Here is a 16,896-nt window from a genome sequence, read left to right as displayed (position 1 = left end):
TGACAAGACACTTATATTTTTGTGCAATTATGTGTGGAATTTTCATCTAAAGATAATAAAACAAAATATTGAATATCAGGGTTGTTCAGAAAATTCAGAACACATGAAATTAAATAAGTATGGGCTAGAATGGAAATTCAGGACTTAGAAAATAGAACTGATTCAAGATCTCAAGCTATGTAAAATTCTGGTGCTTTCTTCAAGGTTAAGAAACCAAGAAAAATAGGATGGTCACTACCTTTTCTGGGTTCCCATTTTTTCTGTGTATCCTTCATAATGGAAAATAAGAAATGTAAGAGCTGCTTATTAAAAAATCAATAAGAAATAAAGAAGCCAAGAAGAAACTCTGATCTAAAGATTACATCCTCTATTGAGGTAAAATTTAGTTTCATGTCACACAACCATGAGAAGGCAGAAAAGAGATGTGAAAAAATGAGGCATATTATACTCTAAACCTTCCTAGTCAACCTTTATTACAAGATACTCAGTTGTATTACAACGACTTCTGTCACATAACTAAACTTAACTTGTGAACATTGATATCATGTTATTATATCATACTGCACTGGAAGTAATGTGAGTAATCACTAATATGCACAGATTCCATGATTATAGATGGACGAAGAATCCATAGGTGACCTGGTTTCATGTTTTTTTAATCCAAAATTTAAATGTTTTGCTGTTTAGCACAAAGATAGCCCACTGGAAACAGATGAAGCACAATATTAAAAATATTAGAATTGGAATCATATAATATTAGTAACTATTACAGGTGAGCAATAGACGTGAGATTTAATTTTACTATAATCATTTGTCTTTGCTTTTAATTACATCATATATTTTATCAAAGAAAATTTTAAACAGCATATTCAAGGTGGAAATTTTCTTTAGACCATTTCGTAGACTGTTACAACAATGTAGAGATCTGAACCCAAGGTCAAGTCTATGGCCTGCTGCTTCAACCTACTTAAAAATCCATAAAGTTCTTTAACTGAAAGGCACTGAGATTTAAATGTTATTGACTTTCCTAGAGTGATCACAGTAAAAGGTATCTAATACACAGTCTTTACTCTTTGTTGCTTCTTCCCACGTCTGGTTAGAATCATATAAGATTATGCAAGTTTGGTTCTAGATACATGAGAAATGTTATAATCAGTTACATAACCAGTTTAAGAAGTATGGTAATCCAGCTCAAAATGTAGACATAAAAGAAGTTTTAAAAGCAAGAAGCACAACACTAGGGAGTAGTACAATGATGTTATACAAAGTGCTTAAAAAAGTACCTGTTATATACTATATTTTCAAAAAGCACTAACTATAATCAGGCATTATACTTTTCCATTAATATATTGTTATATAAATCCATGCAAGATATTCATTATATAATGGAATTTTTTACACTTTACTATGAAGAAACCAAAAATATTTGGGGAACATTTTTTCTTTGTTCTATCTAATGGGAAAAATAAGGGCCCTATCTTAAGTCTTCTTCAGTCCATATTTAAAGAAAAAAAAAAAAAGACTACTCAAAGAACATATTAGTCTGCTCCTGTCTGTATTCATTTGAATAAGTTATACTGTTCTCTGATTTCACTAATCTTTTCTTCTGTAATATCTAATCTGCTGTTAATCTCATTTTTTTTACTTCAGACATTTTTCGAACTCTAGAACTGTCATTTAATCTGTTTATAACTTTGTCTCTCTTTATTATGCTCATGCTTTCTTTTATACAGTATATATACTATATGTAAAAAATACATATGTGAATGTTCTTATCTACTAATATCATCTTCTATGTCATTAATGGATCTGTTTCTATTGATTGATTTGTTTTTCCTAACTATGGGTTATATTACTGTGCATCTTGCATATCTCATAATTTTTTATTGGATGTCAGATTCTGAGTGCTCTATTTTTCTTTTATTCCTTTAAATAAGTGTGGTCTCTTCTCTGAGACACTATTAAATTCCTTGAAAACAATTTTATTTTTCTGAGAATTTTAAATTTTGTTGGGGGAGTTGGGAGAAATCTTCAGTTCAGGACTAATCTGGTCACATTACTAAAGGAACATTATTCAGTGTTCCAGTGGTTCTTTCTATGACTGTGAATAGTCTCTTCCCACACATACACTTACTGGTATTCAATTGAAGAATCTAGGGGGAAATGGTGAAGATCTCTGGACCTCTCTCTGTGCAAATTCCTCTCTTCTCCACAGAGCTCTCTCCTCTCTAGTACTCCATACTAAGAATTCTAGCACGTGGATCACTCAAATTCAGAACACTGTCCCCTCAACTAAGAGAAACAACCAGACTATTCATCGCTTTGCCGTAGCCTGGAAACTCTCTCCAGACATTATGCGTGAGCAATCACAGGACTTACATCATTTGTTTCTCTTCTCTCAGGGATCAATGTGCTGCCCATAATGTCATAAATTGTGTTTGTTGTTTAAAGCCAGAGTGTAAATCAAGCCCTGTTTTATCCATTATAAAAGAGAAGCTTTAACAAGTATTTTATTGAGAGAGAGAATGGGGGGAAGGGCAGAGACAGAGGGAGACAAGCAGACTGCTCACTGAGCGGGGAGCCCAACTTGGGGTTTGATCCAAGGACCCTGAGATCATGACCTGAGCAGAAATAAAGAGTTGGACCTTTAACCGACTAAGCCCCCAGGCACCCCAACAAATATTTTAAGTTGCTACTAATTCCATACTGAACATCAGAAAATGCAGTGCATTTACCCTCTAGGGACCACTTTTTGTCATAGTTACGAGAATTCTTACGTACACAACACACCACTTTCAACCCCATCTTTATCGGACTGATACCACAAGTTAAAAAGTACTTGACTGGTAGGAGCTAAAGTGGCAGAGTTGTATGAGGACCCTGGGCTTGTCTTGTCCTTTGAACACAGTTAGATAAATAACAAATCATTCTGTGTACCCAAGAACCTGGTCTGAGGTCTGACAGAACAAACTGCGCAACTAGAGGTAGAGAAGAGGTCCCACTGTGGAGGTGCAGAGACGTGATTTCGGGGAGAAATCACAGGTGCCATGGAGGAGAGTGAGCCCTGATCACAGAGAGAGGAGGAGAGAGAGAAAGAGAGAGAAGGGAGGAACACATAAGGAAAACTCTTCCTCAAAGCCACTGACTGGGAAGATGAGAGGAGCTGAGGCTCCAAGACCGAAGTTTTAGAGGTATGCAGCATGGCTGGTGTGGAGCCTGAGGGCATTGCAGTGCTCCCGTGGAGGAGGAGGATAGCCCTCCTCTCTGAGAATGTCCTGGACATAATGGGAGAGATGGTTCCCCCTTCTTGGAGCACACACATCTGGGAGAGGTGGCATTGCCTCTCGGGGGACAAAAGAGTCAGCTACACCATTTCTCTCCCCCACCTCTCAGTAAGCAGCGAAACACCAACCCTGGCTGCCTAAACTGCTTACCCCAAGTCTTGCTCCCTGAGCTCTGTGGGTTCTGCTTTTCTTGAGCAAGAGTGCCTGAGAACCAGCACAGCAGGCCCATCCCCCACAAAAGCAGCACAACACTCCCCTCTCTCCACACTGTGTTCCCCCCTCATACTACCCCCTCCTCACACCATTGAGTAGACGTACCGTATCTACTGACCGCAGAGCTCTGCAAAGCTTCAGCTCTAGTGTAAATAGCATCAAATCTCTTTTATAACAAGCAGATCAGAACACACCTAGTTAAAACTGGTATTACTTCACTAAGCAAAGGATTATATCAAATCATTTGAATGACTGACTTACGGATATACTACTACTACTTTAGCATTACATGTCTGTATTATTACATGTCTGGCCAAAGTCCAAACACCTCCCACTTCTGACAAGGAGAAACTCTCCAGAAGACTGATCTGAGGGAAACAGCAGCCAAAGCACAGCAGAAGAGTGTCCACAGCACACATCCAAGGCATTCACTGAAGTGCAAGGCCCTCAACAGTATGTGACTCCTTCTTAATAAAGCCATTACTCTCAGGAGCAGGAAACGTAACAGGCTTTCTGAACACACAGAAGAAGGCAGAGACCTAAACAAAATGCCAAGACGAGGAATTCATCCCAGAAGAAAGAACAGGAAAAGGTCACAGGCCAAGGATCTAACTGAAATAGATATAAGTAATATGCCTGATCTAGAATTTAAAACAATAATCAAAGGATACCTGCTGCACTTGAGAAAAGCATAGAGGACAACAGGGAGTCCCTTACCTCAGAGATAAAATATCTAAAAACTAGTCAGGCAGAAATAAAAAATGCTATAGCTAAGATGTAAAACCAGCTGGATATAATGACCATAAGGATGGAAGATGTGGAAGAATGAGTACATGAAATAAAAGATAAAATTATGGAAAATAATGAAGCTAAAAGAAGAGAGAAAGAAAAATATTGAATCACGAATATCGACTTAGGGAACTCAGCAACTCCATAATGTATAATAAAATTTGTATCATAGGAAGCCCTGAGGAAGAAGAAAGGGGAAAAGGAGCAAAAGGTTTATTTGAGTAAATTATAGCTGAAAGCTTCCCTGATCTGGGGAAGGAAACAGATATCCACATCCAGGAGGCACAGAGAAATTCCAGCAAAATCGACAAAAGCGGACCAACATCAAGACATATTTTAGTTAAGTTTACAAAATATAGAGATAAGGAAAAAATCCTAAAAGCAGCAAGAGAAAACACATTCAGTTACGAAGTTCGAAACCAGTTAAGAACTTAGTCTATGTCTAAAACATGAGAGTTCATTTACTCTGTGGACATTCGCATTCAACTCTGAAGTTCAATGTATCTATCATTAGAGTCATTGGAGTCATTGGAGTCATTGGAACTGTGATGATACAGGCACAAAATTTTAATAATACAGACATGTAATGCTAAAGTAGTGGTAGCATATCCATAAGTCAATCATTCGAATGATTTGATATAATCCTTTGCTTAGAGCAGTAATACTTTGTTTATCTGTAAATTAAAATATACTTAGAGTCAAATGATAGAAAAGGTGATAATTAAGGGGATCCCATGTGCAGTATGTATAGAAGTAGGAGACAACCAAGCCATTAAATTGCACAATTTTCCTGTGTGAACCGTACAGGAGATGCTGGAGGTTTATCGAGGCTTTACCCATCTCTTCCTGTATTACAAGAACATATGTGGCTGGCTGTTTTGATCAGCACCTTGAGATAGCACTTTACCTATTCACTCACTATTAGTATGCTTTTTAGTACCTTCTCATAAAATTACAACACTCTGCCCTGTAGTATAATTATTTGACCTCCTCTTATGCCTGCATATTCCAACACACAATTAGAGGCTTGATGAAAACTGGTCCTCATCAATTTTATGTCTTGTAGCAAAGGTAATATAATTTTCCTGACCATCTCTGCTTCCTGGGTCTTTAGCTCCACCAGATTTCCCTTTAATGATAATATTCTTAATTTTTCATTATCTAATGATTGATATACGTACCTGTAAAGATTGATCACAGACCTGTCCGATCCATATTTTTAGATTGTTTTAGAAAAACACTACATTTATGACTTTAAATATGTATCAAAATATTTTTGATACATATTTATCAAAAAATGTATTTACCTAGAACATTAATGTTCTACGTAGATAAAGTGGACACACCACTGAAGAACTTGCAATATCCAAGGATTGATGGAGGAATATGAAATCTTACTTGATTGAAACTAATTGGGATTTAAGAGGAAAAAGGAGATAACAAAAATTGGAAGAGTAGCCTACCCTACAGAGCCTTGTAGGTCCTAGAATGAATTTCCAAATGATACAAGAAAACTACTGGAAGCTTCTGAACAAAAGAGTGATATTATGTATGTTGTTTCAAGTGGAGCAATCTAGCTATTTTTTTTATATAGACAAGTATATTTTTATATATAAAAAATACAAGGAGAGTAAATAATAAAGCGGAAGGTGAATGCAGATGAAATGTATACTGAGATTCTTCTCTTTTAACTGTATTTGTGTGTGTGTGTGTGTTGGAAATTTTTAATGTTGAAAATAGAACTGCCCTATGACCCAGCAATTGCACTACTGGGTATTTACCCTAAAGATACAAATGTGGTGATCCAAAGGGGCACGTGCACCCGAATGTTTATAGCAGCAATGTCCACAATAGCCAAACTATGGAAAGAACCTAGATGTCCATCAACAGATGAATGGATCAAGAAGATGTGGTATATATACACAATGGAATACTATGCAGCCATCAAAAGAAATGAAATCTTGCCATTTGCGACAACATGGATGGAACTAGAGCGTATCATGCTTAGCGAAATAAGTCAAGCAGAGAAAGACAACTATCATATGATCTCCTTGATATGAGGAAGTGGTGATGCAGCATAGGGGCTTAAGTGGGTAGAAGAGCAATCTAGCTATTTTAATGCGACTGATGGGAGGCATGGTGGATGCACTGAGACCTCTTAAAAGGTTATTGCAATAATCGAGACAAATAATTATGATGGCTTGGACCAGAACAGTAATAGGTAGGTGTTAAGAAATGATCAAATTTTGAACATACTTGAGATTGGGCTAAAAGAATTTGCCAAAAAAAGAAGAAGAAGAAGAAGAACAAGAAGAAGGAGGAGGAGGAGGAGGAGGAGGAGGAGGAGAAGAAGAAGAATATGGATATAATAATAGACAAGAATCAAAGCTCCAAGAATTTCGGTTCTATAACTGTAAAAGCCACTGTTTAATGAGGTGGGATGACTGAGGAAGAAGCAAATGTGAAGAAAATGTACAGAATTGTATGGGGCACTTTCAGTTTAAGCTATTTTTAATATGCAAATGAAGCTGTCTGGTATACCATTGGATGTAGAAAACTAAGGTTCAGTGAAGAGGTCCGTTGATTGAGATTTAGAGCTTAAGGGATCCAAGTGATAATCAAAGCCATGAAACTAGATGATTAAGTCTAGGGGCTAAGCATAGAGAAAGGAATTCAAGAATAGGGTCCATACTGGGGTCCTCCATCACTTAAAGATCAATTAGAAGGCAAAGACTAATCAAAGAGTACTGAAAGGAGTGAGAGTATGGCAAAAGAAAAACAAGGAACATACAGAAAGCCAAAGAACATGCTTTAAGCAAAAGAGATAATTTCACTGGGTCACTGCTGTTACTAGGCAGAAAAAAAAATTAAAAAAAGAAGATTGATAATTTGCCATTAAATTTAAGAGGATGAAAGTTACTGGTAAACTTGTCATTGGAGTGACATGATCAAAGTTTGTATCCAGGAAATAATTGGAGGAAGAAAATTAGATCAATGTTAAACATTTTTCATTTAAATAGGCAGGATGTAGAATCATCCTGGAAGCTGTGAGATATCTATCTACCTGCCTATCTATCTATCTACCTACCTATCATCTGACTGTGTATATGTCATATACATACATATTTTCTCATGTATGAAGGGTATGTGTAGTAGGTATGTGTGTATGTTACAGATATACATATCAAATATATATATATATGTTATATATGATATATACACCATAAAAGAAAAAAAAAGAATATTTTTGAAAGGTGATGGGAATGATAAATAAGGTATTGAAAAAAATATTGTTGAGAATAGGGATCTGAATTACTGGACTGATATCCATCACATATTAGAAAGGGTACTACTAGGATTCACATAAAAACCCACACATTTCACTCATGGGTAACATATAGGTTCAGTTATATATGAGTGTAGATGTAGTAGTAGGAATTTGTTCAAATTTTCTTTGTTTATTTTCTTAGTAAAATAGAAAGCAGATCATTCACAAACCTTTGGGGATAGAGGAAATTTGCAAATTTCAGGATGGAGGAAATGCATAACCTGGCCAAGAAAATGGACAAGGAAAATGTGGGATGAATGGTACACAACCCAGAGAACACACAGTGAATATGGGCCACAACTTTAAAGAGAGACCTTTCAGAATGATTACAGGCTGTTCTCCTCCAGGTAAGCTCACATGTTCTAACACATTTGTGGAATAGATGTGGAGGTTAATTAAACCATGAGTGGTGTTGTGCCAGAAACATTTCATGAAGCCCCAAAAGATTGAGGAGTGCATATGAGGTCGTAATTATAATAATAGACAATGAAATTTAGTATGGGGATTAAAAATGGTGAGCAAAATGGGTGGTCTAGGTGAGGGAAAAACATTGTAGGATCCACAAATATTAGAATTACATTGCTTCTACATATTTGATAGAACACAAATACATTTTTCTTAAATGTAGACGCACTATTAAATATGCATCTAAAAAGGGGCACCTGGGTGGCTAGTGGGTTAAAGCCTTTGCCCTCAACTCAGGTCATGATCCCAGGGTTTTGGGATCAAGCCCCTCATCCGACTCTCTGCTCAGCAGGGAGCCTGCTTCCCCCCCCCCTCTCTCCCTGCCTGCCTCTCTGCCTACTTGTCATCTCTGTCAAATAAATAAATAAAACCTTTAAAAAAATGCATCTAAAAATCTGGCTTTTGAGAATAAGAGACTTAGAAAGCTAGATAAGATCTTTCTGTGTATTACCAAGCAACAGTAATAATGTTGCTCCAAAACATAGATCATGATAGCCAAGGCTGGTTTACATCGAAAACATTTTTGTCCAACCCCCAATGCCCATCATAAACACAACTGCTCAGTAGATGGCAGAACAGAGTTATCATTGAAAACCTTTTTTTAATGTATCATTTAAATTTATTACCTGTTAACTCCTCAATCAAGTGCAATGAAGGCATTGCAATAACTATGCTAAGATAATTTTCATTAAAATGTATTCAATTTTATTCATTAATTATTGTGTAGCTAACATTCTTTTGTGCACCTGTTTTTGTCTCATGCTTAAAGTTGACAATGAATTACATCAGATGTATTATTTTTATGCAAGCTGTTTACTAGATGTTTGTTTAAATATTTTCACAGATATGGTGTATCTATTAAATAGGAACTTGAATTTATTTTTTATATGGATTATTTTAAATTGCACCCAAATGACTACATAGCTGTCATACCTTCATTCCAATTTGCTTCATCTTGTTTCTTGACTTTAGTTAATATTATTCAGAAAATACCAAAGTTACAAATATCAGAAAAATTATTTTAAGTCTATTAATTTTCACTGACATCTTCATTATTTCTTTATAAGCTCTATGATTTTATATTTTTTCAGGGGATAGCAGTAGATTGCTTGTAAGAAGAAATAAGTATCAACTGAAGTCAATGTAGGATAAAGTATTCAGAAGAAAAATACTTTCTGCTACAAAGCCGTGGTAAAATCACTTTCAGTGTGTAAATAGCACTTTTCCACAAAACAATTCCTGTAAAATTGTGAACTACTATTATATCATCTTACAAACCTGATGACAGTTTCCTTCAAGTGGAAATTCTTATAACACATTTAAAAATATTAGTTCATTAATAAATCATGTTTTTTAAAGAACGACATATTTATTTTTAAAATATTTCACAGAATTTTCTCAAAAGTAGTTTTTAAAATGATATGTTGAACTTATGACTTGACTTCTTTGATAATTGTTATTCAAGTTGTGGGCTGGAAAAGAAATTTCAGGAAGCTGTAAATGATTGAAAACCCACCTCTCAGCAAGCTCAGTAGCATCCAGGAAGATTTCCAACCTGCCTAATTATATTCTACCACCTACATCAGATAGGGAATAGAAGTATCCATTTTACCTATTGCCCAGCAGGGACCTATAATATTGCTCTCAGAGCACTAGTATGAAAAAATGCATTAGGAGGCCTTAAAAATGTCATTCAAATACAAAATCCCTCAGATAAGCCCATTATCTCTACAAAGGGGAAAAAAATACAGGCATTAAAATCTACAGGTGCCAGGAGTATGTTCTTTGGCATTCTTCTCTACAATCAAAAATTGACTTTTTCTTCCCAATGTAAAGATATTACCAAAGTAGTCTTAACTTTCCTTATGACTGAGTTATATGGAAAAGCTTTATAGAAGAAGGAGATTGCAAATACACTGCCTCACTATACTAAGCGATTAAAAAGTCATGAACTGAAAATTAGTAAATAATTTTTAAAAGGACTTAGCATTGGAATAAAAACTGTATATTAAAATGTGTGATTACCTACTGAATTGATAAAGAGATTATAGAACAAGGAAATGGTAGAGTTTGATGGGGACTTACTGTATAAGCAATGGAGCTGTACCTTTGAAAAATACGGCAATTCACCTGATATGAGAGAGCAGGTAAATGGCAAATCTCAGAATTGCAATAAAGAATCAATGTTATAACAACTATGTAACACTAGTTCATTAGACTGCATTTTATATGAACTGGGAATACCAAAGCTAACATGGTTAGGAACCCATGGGTTATGCAAAGTATTCTTTTACATTATCTTACTCTATGGTTAGCTCTTTGAGATCCTCTGATGCAGTATTACATCAAATGAAGGGATTTCCTTTTGGACACTGATGATTTTGCAAATTACGCTAGAGAAATTCAACAGACTGGGCATTCTCTCATTTAAAATTTAATAATTTCATTATCTGTAATCTCTGATTCATGGAAAGTCTTTGCCTTTTTATAACTTCCCCTCATTTGTCATATGATTATCCACATTATGGCTATCCACAAATGGCTAGTTCAACTATATGTATGGATGTCTTTAAAATACTTGAATAAATGTATCATCATTGCTCTTTAAATTATTTACTAAAACATTTTATTGATTTTACTTGCCTATTTGTTTTTTACATTGTACTTCTCATCTTGACCTCTCTGTTCCTGTGTTTTTGTATTTGTTTGTTTGTTTGTTTTTTGGTCTTAGAATCAGACACTAAAAATTGCCCATGACTACATACAAAATGCATCTTCTAGGTTTGGTTAAAGGTATATATAAAATTCATCATAAAAGCAGTAAAAATCAGCTGTAAAAAATTTGCCCAGAAGTACAGCTACTTAAAAGATATATAAAAGATACTTATATACTGTCCTTCATACTTAAAGATGATGCTATAAATATGTCATCATACTTTAATTTTTCATTTCTCTAGAGTGTTTATAATAAATTGCTGGTACTTGAAACTCCACAGTCTCTCCTTTTGTGGATTTGTTGATCTCATTTTGTTAATTTCTATTTAAAGAGGAAAAGGAAATTGAAAATCTTATTTTTTCATTGTAATACAAAGGTGCTGCCAATTTTACCATTATTTTTCTTTTTGCTTTTGTTTTTAAATCAGAGTCAAGCAATTTTTATCAACCTGGAGCAACCTGAGTGGAGATATTCTGGTGAGAGCAGACCTACTTTCCAACCTGCACGAATACACAGACCAGTCAGAAGGACAAGTTAAACTGGGTCTGTGATAGCACAGAAAAATATACCAAAGCTATATCTGTAGTCTTGTAAAAGTTCACTTACATACTCAAAATTGGTATTTTGGATGTGAAAATTGCATAATTCAAAATTGCATATTCATAAGGAAAAGACTACTGATTTTAAGTATGCTTTGATTCCTTCTCTCCTAAGTTGTTTGCACCATAAAGCAGAAAAGTTTTTTTTTTTTTTTCAGTGCTGCATTCTTTGTGCCTAACATAGTTCATGCAAACATAACAGCTCTTGGTAGTATTTGTTGATAGTTGTTAAATGAATTTGGGTAAGTGATAAAGAAAACATTAGTCATATAAAATCTTATCACTTTAAAGATTATTTTACTGCTTACATTTTATGAAATTTATCTTTTCAAGAAGTCATATTTGCCTTAGAGTTAAAAAAAAAGAAAAACACAAGAAAAGGTTAATGTAATCTTCATATTTTAAATATAAAAGATCTAAGAATTTTCAACACTGAAAATTTCATGTGATTTTCATGTGATGTGAAACATTCACAACGTTACCTTCTGCCTTTCATTAAAGGGATTTAAATAAATCATTTTTTAAAATGGGAAATTTTTTTAGGTCCAAAGCTGTACATGGACAATAAGGAATAATATCCTAAAGTATAAAACAATAATCTAATAATGAATACATTTATGTAATAATAAATATATGCTGAGATATTTAAATTGTTATAAAATTTAAAATATCATGTTTTGTTCAAGTAGTTGTGTGACAGAACTGCCTATCTTTATTATTGCCAGAAATCCCTTTGACCTGGTATTTTAGTCTGCAAGAGCATTTTAAGTATCATCCAGATCACAGTGCCTAAATACATGGAGAAAACTGTCCACCATTTCTGCACTATTATGATAGAAAGAAACATTTCAGTACAACTATGGCTTCAGTACATGTATGTGCAAAGCTAAGTGCTAAACTATTCATGCTTAGTAATTTTTTAATCTTAAATTTCATTTTAAATAAATCGTGAAGTAACAAAAAGCAATATGGACTTAAAATATGAAAATTAATGTAGAATCAGGTTGCTCTCCTGGACACAGATACAGTTTTCAAAATGAATGTAAAAGAACAGAAAATCCTATTATTTTAATCACAAAGTTTTGAACTGCTTTAAACTCAGACCATGACTAGAATGTGATGTTTCACTCCAGCAAAAATAGGAAGAAATTGTTTTTGAGGTTAACCACTCCGCTTTATGTATTGAGTTTATTGGCATCATTTTGAAAGGACCATTTGGTATTAAGGACTGAAACTAAATGAGTTTCTGTTACTATGATCTGTAATCTCTTTAGCCTTTCATTAATAATGAAACACATTTATTTACTGGAAGGAAGTGCCTGGTCCCATCAATAGGAGGGCAGAGAACGGCTTTCTGTCCTAATCGGAATATGTTTAAATGTGCTACAGTGCCCATAATTTCATAACTAAATTTTGTAGCATGATAATTCAAAGTATGTTTGAAAAGCAGTTATTTTAAAAGTATGATCTGTGTACATGTTATAGCTGTACATAGCTCTTTCAGTTATTTGCTAACTGAATTCATTTACTAATTACAGCTATAAGAGCTACCCAGAGTAAGATATGTAAAAGAATAATTTGTAAATGAATATGTAAAAGAATAATTACCCATAGACTAAGATATGTAAAAGAATAATTTGCATGCTAGCTTTAATATGACTTTGAAAAACAATTTTTTATAGTTTTATATTTATTTAATGATATTTAAAAGTATAACTAGTATACTGATTCCACTGGTATTTTGGGGCAGGATTAGAATAAACTGAAAACTAATTCATTTAAAAAAACTGTATAACAGGAAACATGACTACAAAAGAGAGGATGTCAATCAAAGAATGACAATTACATGGTTTCACTCACATGTGGAATTTAAGAAACAAAGAATCATAGGGGTAGGAAGGGAAAACTGAATGAGAAGAAATCAGAGAGGGAAACAAACCATGAGAGACTCTTGATTCTGGGAAACAAACGGAGGGTTGCTGGAGGGGAGGTGGGTGGAGGAATGAGTAACTGGGTGATGGGCGTTAAGGAGAGCATGTGATGTGATGAGCACTGGGTGTTATATACAACTGATGAATCAGTGAACACTCTATCTGAAACTAATGATGCACTAGATGCTGGCTAATTGAATTTAAATTTAAAAAAGGAAAAAGTTGAGGAAGCTGTCAAATGACTGAAGCTTGAGAAATTCTGCTTTAAGACATTTATAACTTATTGCTACACATTTCAAATACTTCTTATTCAATGCAGGGTGGGGCTAATTTCTAGTAGAGGAAGGCCTATAATTTACTATGCAGGACAAGTACAACAGGAGCAAAATAATTATAGATTCTGTATCTTAAAAGAGTAGATAAGTGGCACATGTGAGATGTCATCTCCCAGACAAAATTATAAGCACTTTGTAATTATTATATAAAACATTCTATTCATATAGGCAGGTTTGCATGCTGTTATATTTACCATTTTGTAAGAATTCTAGAAGTAAAAATCACTCCCCGTAGATCTCTTTACTTACATTTACTCTTAAAATAACAAGTAACAATATTTCTTTAAACATGTTTAAAGGACACCAGGTTTATCAAATGACTATGAAGTCCTAGTTTGGAAAAAGTATGCACAATGCACTGTGAAGTAACTTTGCTTTGTGGAGTGTGGCATTTTTTCCCCTCGCATTTTAATGATCTGTTTAGCCTTTCTTACAATGTGAAAGAGTCTATTTAGAATCAATATTTATCACTATGTAATGTGGGAGGTCTACATGGGCCCAAAAGAAGGCAAAAAATGAATCACTTCCTAGAGAGGAAAATTTTGGGGTGGGAGAGAAGACAGAGCGGAAAATAATCTGTGACATTTCATGTCTCATTAAAAGAAGGACCAGCCTTTCTTTAGCATTAGAATCTATCTTCACCCAAGATAGAAAGTTTGAGCCGTCATCTATGCTTCCCTGCAGGGATAGAGATTGACATCAGACATACAGTGAGTGAGATGAATACTCAAATGCAGATGCTGGACACTGTCAACTTCCATGAGGAATGTGATCCATAGTTAGAAGATCTGGAACTGATGTTGCTAGAGGTGATTTTATAGTAAATTCTACATACAGTTATATCATGGAAGCACAAACTATAACAGCTGGTACACCATCCTATTGTTCTTGTGTTATTCAGACAGAACATATGACCATGCTCAGAGAATTTATTTATCTGGTTCCTTTGTGACAGTAGTCATCAACAGGGAATCCATATGATCACTTTTTCATGCATAAAATATCTGAAGACTGGGTATATCCAGACAAGAGAAAATAACACTTTTAAAATGTTTGATTTGTGTCTAGGATATTGTTATAGGGACTTTCATTTCATCTTCAGAAACTTTTTTCAAGGATATCTTATTATCCTGATTTAGACATGCAAAAACTGAGGTCAGATATAAGAAGTAATATGGTGAGTGATACACCAAAGTGTCAAAGGGACAAAGTGACAGAATTAGGATTAAATGTTGACTTGCGTGACATTTTGCATGACTTCCAATACCTATAATCTTACATATTCTAACATTTATTAATAAGAATGATAAGAAGGAATGATCTAAAGAAACTGGTTCAAAATAGATGACAGATATTAATGCCAGGGACTCTGTCAAACACTGTAGAAACTTATTCTTACATAACTGGTAGATCAACTCTGTGAAAGAAGCAGGTTTTTTTTTTTTTTTTAAATAAAGATTTTACTACATAAATTAGATTGCTTAATTTGTTAATTAAAAAACAATTTATAACTTTCAATTCATGGTTGTTTTATATTCTAAAACAGTAGCTTTGGTTTTGTCCTAAACTTTATTATATAACATTTAAATATTATTAAGATTGTATGTATAGTATCCATTTAATGAAGAAGCTAGGGATATCTGATTTTTATAAACAATTGTATTTTAAGATGACTCCAAAATAAAGTGCTAGTATTAATCTGTAAGTGTAATGAATTTCTGGATAGCCCCAGTAAATCAATATTTTTAGAGAGAATCATAAATAATACTTAAATTGCACAAAAGTGTCTAGACATTTTCAATAAATGGGTAACTAAAAGTGAAAAATGTGAAATTTCTTTAACAATAAAATGATGAACAAAATGTTATTTTGAAATAACAATGAATACTAAGAAAGTATTTTTGAAGCAAGTCAATACTCTTTTTCTTACATATTATACATATTTCTGAAATTTTCTGATGTTGTTAAAATTTCATACACTATTTTAAATGTAGATAAGATGCATTATAGTGGGTTAGATGAAATAGTCATGAGTTTAAATGTATTTAAGGACCCCGTTTTTTGTTGTGGTTTCTGAAGGATGCCATATTATGCAAGGATATTTTATGGTATATTAATATACATAGTTCAGTTGTTCTACAAATCTATAGATACAGAAAACATACACGTGTGAGCACATTTGAAGTGCCTCGTGATGTCCCCTTTGCTGAGCCTCTGCAAATTCCTGATCTGCAAAATCATAAACAAAAGAAAATGGCTGTTTTGTTCCACTTTGTTTTGGGGCCATTTAGCATGCAGTAAGAATATCAGAAGCTAAGTTGTGAAAATGCATATACAGTGCTTATTAAGATGTTATTAACATAAGGCTATTTGGGGCAATAAACACTTCTCATGGATTCCTAACATTTATTCCATGGGAAGGGAGCTTGTGAACATACCAGTTCTGGACTTTCCAACTCCTTAATTAATCTTCCCCATGAGAACCAGGCAGATGTTTGATGGGTAACTATGAGGGTATCATACTGATCATACTGAATATGTGCTTCTTAGCTGCTCTCTTCTTTTATTTTCAGAAAGGACCTTCCTGTAGAGACCAGAGGTTCTCCCTTGCTTTCAGCCATGATGGTAACCTTGGCAGTGATATCTGCTCTCCCACAGTGGGGGTCTACAAGGTCTAATGCTACTCAGGACTGTGCTGGGTAAGACTATTTAATTCTCTGGTTCGGTATAAGAACATTCACTTACCCGCTAGTTTAAGTCGCATGACATTTTATCTCTATTTATTTATTTATTTATTGTCTTATCTAGTGATTGAGAATTTAGGTAAGGAAAGGGGATATTATTAATTGAGACCTCATCATTTGTAAATCTACACTGATGAACATAAGTGCACTGCCGTATTTTTGGATTAAGTTTTTAGTATGAGCACATTACACTGATGCTGTTTCACTATGACCTACAGAATGAGCAGTTGCATCAAAACATTGATAATGTATACATGATGGGAAGTTTTGATTTGTTTTGTTCCATATTTCCCAAGCCTCTATCAGGTGTCAAGTAATCTGTTAAGAGCACTTTTCTGTTGACAGGATTAGCTGTTAAATTTCATCTGACTTAGAGTATTATTTTCCAGAGTATGGCCTGAAGTCAATCCATATGATACCACCCTTATGAGTTTATTAAATATGTACTTCTCGGTCCTGTATCAAACATACTAAATCAACATCAGGGAGTGG

General features: G+C 34.2%; 1 protein-coding gene across 2 annotated transcripts in view; it reads right to left on the bottom strand.

The window, feature by feature from the left end:
• Positions 1-16,896, bottom strand: part of NCAM2 (neural cell adhesion molecule 2) — a 514,996-nt gene that overhangs the window by 147,077 nt on the left and 351,023 nt on the right. The gene's annotated exons all lie outside the window — the stretch shown is intronic.

The sequence above is a fragment of the Mustela nigripes genome, chromosome 2 (assembly GCF_022355385.1).
Source record: "Mustela nigripes isolate SB6536 chromosome 2, MUSNIG.SB6536, whole genome shotgun sequence".
Lineage (NCBI taxonomy): Eukaryota > Metazoa > Chordata > Mammalia > Carnivora > Mustelidae > Mustela > Mustela nigripes.
This window is presented reverse-complemented; position numbering and strand designations above follow the sequence as displayed.